This window comes from Macrobrachium rosenbergii, chromosome 5 (assembly GCF_040412425.1).
Source record: "Macrobrachium rosenbergii isolate ZJJX-2024 chromosome 5, ASM4041242v1, whole genome shotgun sequence".
NCBI lineage: Eukaryota > Metazoa > Arthropoda > Malacostraca > Decapoda > Palaemonidae > Macrobrachium > Macrobrachium rosenbergii.
This window is the reverse complement of record NC_089745.1, coordinates 35,070,490-35,077,989: the sequence shown is the minus strand read 5'-3', so window position 1 is coordinate 35,077,989 and position 7,500 is coordinate 35,070,490. Positions and strand designations below refer to the sequence as shown.

General features: G+C 35.3%; 1 protein-coding gene across 2 annotated transcripts in view; it reads left to right on the top strand.

Moving 5' to 3' along the window:
* The window catches only part of LOC136838647 (uncharacterized), a 220,944-nt gene that overhangs the window by 135,651 nt on the left and 77,793 nt on the right, over window positions 1–7,500 (top strand). The gene's annotated exons all lie outside the window — the stretch shown is intronic.

Genomic DNA, 7,500 nt, shown 5'->3' with positions numbered 1-7,500 from the left:
GTAAATTTCTGCATAATCATAAACAATTTTCAGTGCGCTATATCCTGAAACTGTATAGAATTATACTCAAATTTTCGAACATACAATTTCATAGATATTAGCTATTAAGGCTACTTAACTTGGCCAGTATCCTTAATATTACCACTTCACAGAACGCCAGCTACGTGTTAGACCCTAAAACACTGGAGAAACCGACGTCATTGTTCTAGACGTCGTAGCTGGAAGTTCCCCTCTAAATCATTGTTATAATCGTGCCACGTTATTGGCAAATTGACACACCAACGTTAATATTCTCTCTCTCTCTCTCTCTCTCTCTCTCTCTCTCTCTCTCTCTCTCTCTCTCTCTCTCTCTCTCTGTATAATTAAGGACACGAAACTAGAAATTTGTGAATCAGAAGGTAATTTGAAGAGCAACCTTCAAATGGTCCATTTTTACAATATATATATATCTATATATATATATATATATATATATATATATATATATATATATATATATATTAAATATATGTTTCTTGTAAGCCTGTATGGATTGATATATATTTATAAATATATAAGATTTTATGCTATATACAAATCATCAAAAGTTATATATTATTTTATATATACTGATATATATAATAGCTATAAGGATATAGATTATTGTTATGGCTGAACCAATTGGTGTGAAATTGGACTTGTAAGCCTGTGTGGATTGAACGAAAATATTTGGTGATGAAATACTGTATCAAGATTTTATGCAGGCGGCCGGGGAACAAATCATCCAAGCAACTGATATACCGTGTGTCCGGCGGAAATGACCATATTTGTTGCCGCTCAGAGTTATAGAACTAAGTCAGTCCGTCAGTCAATCAGTCTCGTCTGTCGAGTCGTTCTTCGTTCTGTTTCTTGTAATGCCATATAACTGATATGAGCTGTCAAGAGTGAGAAATTTAAAGTCTTGTATCATGATTATAATATAATTATTGATCTCGCCATCGGTACCCTCTACAATTGACTGGTTTAGCTCAGTCAGCATTATGCCAATATGAGTCCATGCCTGAAGGAAGCCCGTAAGTGTAGTAGGTGTGAAAAGGATTACGAAACCTGACTAGGACCTCGGGACACTGCCAATCCTACGGCCTGGTATCCTTCAGAACAGCAGCGAAGGGTCATTTTCCATAAAAAGTGATGGCTTCAGAATAGAGTCACTCTCCTGAGAGCAGAATCATGAAAGAAGTCTTTGAAAAAAAAATGAAATTACAACTCCTAAGAGACTTGATTCGTCTAGATGAAATACTCAGCGGCACTCGAGCATCATTTAAATTATCTATTCACCTGCGTCTTTTAAGCTTTCATTATTTCTGTTTACTGTGGACCGTTTGATCTTTATCATATCGCCATAGTAGGTTTAGTGCCTCTAATGGTCTCTTTTGTTTATTCTGTTTACATAGGAATGAACGAACATCTGTTTATTTACTAGTAACAGCCCCATACCACCAAAACCAAAGGAAGTTTTCCTTGTATGTCATTTCGTAGTAACGATCTACTTGTCATCATAACTCCTGCACGCGTGAAGGTATATCAGTCAAACTTGATGCAAAGTTGCGCCATCGTGCATACATGTACATAAAGGGAGATCTGCTCCATCTATCTGTTCGTAAGTGTACTCGTAACTTATGCAAGGACACTGCAATGCGGTGAAATTTGGGGTTCTAAATGCCGTAGATTTTATACCCAGTACTTCCCACGTCCATGACTTTTAAGCTATAAGGGACTGAAACTTCATTTCAGCCCTATGAACGCCATTAATAAAGCCCCGTGGCCATGACCAGGACCTTTGAACTAAGAACAGCTGCCATCGGGGCTTTCTTGTTTCCCAGTCAGGTTGTTGGGGGAAAGTTGTCTGAATTAGCTGCCTTTCCAAGAACTATCATGTTGTCTACTTAACGTTTCATCAGTAGGAATGCTTTTGGAGAGAAGTTGATCAGGGTAAGTAGGGTACATGTATTGGTCTAGCAGTGTGCTCAGAATGTTTGTTATTATTATCGTTATTTAGATTATTATGACAATATTTCTGGGCACTACAGGCCATTTGTTGGTGATTGTTATTAATGTTATTGTTCTTGTTATTTTCGTGCTTGTTTAATAGAACGCATCATTTACAAGAAAAACAGAAATAACGAGGAAATAATGCTCAAAGGGATAAAGTAACACTATATGGAGAAAGGACGGACGAGTTTCTTTCTTTCAAATATTTAGAAACAATGATATCCAGTTGAGTTTTTCACGATTTGGAATTTAACGAATAAATATAAAAGACAAAACAGATAATGGGCAGGCTGAATAAGATTTGGAAACCAGATAGACTGGAATTGCATACGAAAGTAAAAAAATTTTACATTAGCCGGGTAATCAGTTTTGCTATACGGACATGAATCTTGGTGTGCCAATACAACCATATCTAGAAGATTTGGTCGATCTGAGAATAAACCTTCAAGAAGAATATCAGGACTCGCTGGCAAATAGTTAGAAATGATACCATATGGGAAACTGTTGAAATTCCTTATGAAAATGTGATAATGATGAAAGGGAGATGGAGATATCGGAGAGGTGTCCATCACACAATCCCTCGGAGAATATCGCGTGATAAGTGTCAACCGGCCTCCTGTGGCCACCAGAAGAGTAGGAAGGCCCAGACCTACTTGGATGAGAGCTGTGAGAAACGGAGGATGGAGATTTGTGGAAAATAAAACACAGGAAGACCATGAGTGGCGGTATTATGAGTGTTGGAGGCGATGATTTATTTTAATTCTGGCCGATATGTAATCCTCTTATGAAAGTTTCTCTCGTGGATTGTGCGTGCATGAAAACTCATTATTTTCATAGTAAAGTAAATTATTTACATGTAATCACTGTGACCTTCTTTTGGCTCGTGGGTGCCGGGCCATTTTAAAAATGGTAATTAAAGACTGAATGGTATTTTGATGCTGCTAGTGTAATTAAATCCGATATGAATATGTAGAGATCCTCTCTCGTTATCCTACGAAATCATATAAAACATCCACGTAATTAAGTGCGTTTCCATATGTTTTTCTACCTTTAATAAGGACATATCATTGATTACGTTTCACGAAAATTTATTGGCTCTTAAATCCATTTATTCAAAGATATTGTTAGTTTTATACATGTTTTTTTAGTGTCCATATCTCTTAGCTCCTTCCGGTATTACCGTAAGTGGTTATTCTCAACATTTGAAGGGAATTTACCGTAGCTACGTTGAAAAAAGTTCATCGGCCTGTAAAAGATCAGTATATACATACACACACATACATATATATATATATATGTATATATATATATATATATATATATATATATATATATATATATATATATATATATATATATAAGATCAGTATATACATACACACACATATATATATATATATATATGTATATATATATATATATATATATATATATATATATATATATATATATATATATATATATATATATATATATATATAAATAATTGTAAGGCGGATGTAACTGTCTTCGTGATTTCATGAATGAGGATGCATCAGGATTATATCAGAAAATGTGAGTGGGATCTTAAGGAATTATGTCTTGTTGAGATCTTTTTTCACGTGCATTGTCGTATTTTCTTTTAAATCGGGCATAACTGTAAGCGTTATTTTAGATCCACTTCTGTAGTTGAATGACAAATTGTCAGAACCTCAAATAAAAATGATTTTTTGACTTCAAAGCTTCTGTTTAGTCTTCAGCATAAAGCCAGCTAATCCAGCACACTGAGGGGATGTCGTTAGTGCGTTTAGATTAAGCCTGGCCTTATGCCAACACGAGCCCTTGCCCAAAGGCGACCCAAAGTGTGGTCAGTGTGTAAGGGAGAAAGAGGCATGGTATGGACCTAAGGACTATCTCAACCAACAAGGACGCGTAGGACAACAGGAATGGTACCTGCATAACCTTATTTACAGTAAGTCTAAAAGATAAAGGATGGAAATAGGAAGACGAGCGAGGATAGTTTACAAGCAACCTATTTTGAAATATCATATTTCAGAACGTCCTTCAGAGGTCATTGTTACTTAATGATAATAATGTTTATAATCTGTATTAAACATTAGATCCGGTTTCTACCTTTCGTTCGTGATATGCAAGCTAGCTTACTAGCATTCAAACACCATTTTTTTTTTTTTTTGCAGATAGTCTGTTGACGATTTTTCACAATATTTTTCCAAATACACTTCTTTTAGGCCTAAGCTAGACAGTGGTATTAGTTTTCTCGTTCTGCCGGCCTCCCGAAAAAAATAGGGATTATTTTCATTCGAATATTCTTTGAAAACGAAGCAACCATAAGTACAATATTTGAATTTCCCCTTTTTTCAGCCAGTTGTATAGATTACCAGAAAATCTGTTTACATAGAGGAGATTTGCCTTTTGCCAGTGTTGCCGTGGATAATTAACGCGATTTTGGCATGGTAGGTCGATGTGGTTTACAGGAATATACGTTGTGTAACTACCGGTAACGCAGCCTTTTTTCCGGCCTTAGAATGCGTCATCTCATTGATTTTTTTAAGCAACTAAATGGTCAACGTTATGACCAGCAACAACAACCAATTTTCTCTTAGGGAAAAAAATTGTGGGTTAAACATTTTAGGAATGTTCATTATTTTTCTGTTATAGGTATACTTCATATTTTCATTCATTATTTTTCATACTGTTGTGGACGGTGCGAGATGAAACTCCTTATGTAATTTTTGAATGATATCCACTGAAAAGGCTTCATGTCATTATAAAACCGACTTAGATAATCATAATCGTTACAACAGTCGATCAGTTTAGCATGAAATAAAAAATGAGGCAGTCTCATTATTACGCAGACATCTACAATAGACTGTTGTATATTCTCTTTTATTAAGAACTTAGACCTTTTTCTAGTGAAGTTTTATCCAGGAGTTCCTTTTAAACCTGTTTTCTAGCATGCGATGGATTCAACTCCCAATGTTGGACCGAATGTCCTCAGCAACGGTAATCTGCAGTTCCATATTCCAGCGCTCTCCAAACAACGGTGTTCAGGAGTTTTTCAGTGAAAGCTGTGGCGGGTGTCTTTTTAAGGGTAAAATTCAGCTGTTACTGAATGGATATGTGTGGGTGAAAACAAGCATACACGTCCACCAGGAGAATTCAGTCACTTTTCTGAGTAATGATCTTATTTTACTCAGACGGGTTCACTTCGTCAGTTATATTTACTTGCTAAAGAAGTAAAGACATGGAGTGGTCAGACGCCCTGGGCTGATGCACTGTGGCAGCCGTATCACTATTCCCTCCCATCCCATTACGTCTGTTTTGTTTCGTCTAATTGCATATTGGGACTCCGAATGATTAGCGTAGTGCCCCATGGCTCCGTCTAATGACTTTCATTTGTATCTCAGCTCTCCCATGAATAGATTCTAGTCTACAGAGTTGGGAATTACCTATCCCTCCTCCCATGCCTTCTAAGGCCACTCGCTTCTCCACTCCTCCGTCTCTCAGTGTCTCAAGCATTACGACAGAGTGGTTCGTAGACTTGAAACACCTCACGGTTCAAGTTCCTGGTTTGATTTCTCAGAGAATATGAGGTTTAGAGTTTATTCATTCTATAGCTTGCAGAATGATAGGACAGAATCTTCATGACTAGTTTCTCAGAACATTAACCACATTAACCATTATCTGTCACCTTGGCTATATAAAACATGAGCCACTATCTAGTATTTAACCCTCTTGCCTCTAATTAGATTCATCATTATCTATTTGTCTATCCTTGCAGTTAATGTCTATTTTTAAGAAGCTTTCCATGTATCGAAACAAGTAATTTGATAACTCTGCTGCCAGGAATGGACGGGTAAACTGTGAAAATAGGTTCTACAATACTTTAGAACCCAGTTTCAATCTTGAAAATATTTGTGTCATAAGCGAAATGGTGAATAAAACTGTCACTTAGTTGAGATATACAATATAAGCATAATTTTAGAGAAAATGAATATGATGTTATACAAAATACATGAAAAACCAAGCAGATTTCGCTTTGCACAGGAACCTTCGTGGAATATTGACTCGTCTTCAGAACTAATGTGAATTGGAATTTCCTCCTGTATTTATCATAGTTTCTTTTGCCTAAGTAAAGTTTCTTTCCCAACATTCAAGTAAAGACTTCACCCCATTACTTCCATATGAAAAGGTTATTGATTGTAATGTTTTTTTTATTCTCTCTCTCTCTCTCTCTCTCTCTCTCTCTCTCTCTCTCTCTCTCTCTCTCTCTCTCTCTCTCTCTCTCTCTCTATTATAACATTGCAGAAGACAGCTTATTGTCAGTGAAATTTTCAGAATAAAACATGGGCCAATAACCTTTCGATGACCTTTCCCTGAAAGGTTTTTTGGCAAGTCTGTATCTTTTACATTGAAGGTAATGTCGAAATATATTATTGGCAACTATTAATGATAGTACAATTACCTTTTGGCCTCCTGTAAACATTTTACATCTGCCACAAACAATCTATTTCAGTTATCTATTTATAATTTAAATGAGACTTTATACCTAAAATGTTACTAGTTAACTTATAGTCCTTTGTTTTATATGTTTATTGTTAAACATTGGCCTTCTAGCGAAACTGTTGCATTTTAGTTAAACTTGGCATTCCCAAACTTTGTTATCTTGCGAACATTTTGCCTCAAATGTTTGTAGTTAGCTTCTGGCCCTCTGTCCAAAACGTTTAGAGGTAATCTACGACCTTCTGCTTGAAAGGGTCGTTGGTGAACTATGGCCTTCTATTCCAGGTGTGCATAAATATATTTTACTCTTTTTTATGATTACTTTCTCTTGGAAAAATTTATGGTAGAATGTAGATAACAGATTTTGAATGAAGAGAGACTGGAATTTTATGTACATTTCTGTATCATGTTGAAATACATTTGCAATCGGTTCGTATTTACGCCATGATCATTTCACTAAAATCGCTAAACATTGCAAGTCCTGGCACAGGTAGTGGAGATACCTACCTACCGAACATAGAATCAGGTACGGTTTTCTCCTGGAACTTAATGAGAATTGATGGAAGCAGAATTGTATTTCATGTAATTTGATAATGTTTTTGTGTCTTTTCATTTTCATTTCTTTATAAGCTTTAAAAGTTCCTGAGTTTCCTGGTACCAGCAGCCTTTTTTTCAGTTTAACGAAAAGTTGCCTATCTTCACATCACCTGGAGAAAGATATATTTTGTTATCTATACGATTTATTTACTTGTATTTCATTATTATTATTATTATTATTATTATTATTATTATTATTATTATTATTATTATTATTATTATTATTATTATTATTGCTTCGTAGATCTTTGCCTTTTTTTATATCTGATCTGGCAAAAAGAACTGAGTACTTTCATGTAAACCAAGTAATTAAAAAATTCTTTTTGTATTAAATCTAAGGGCAGCTTATGAAACACTTTAGGTAAATCC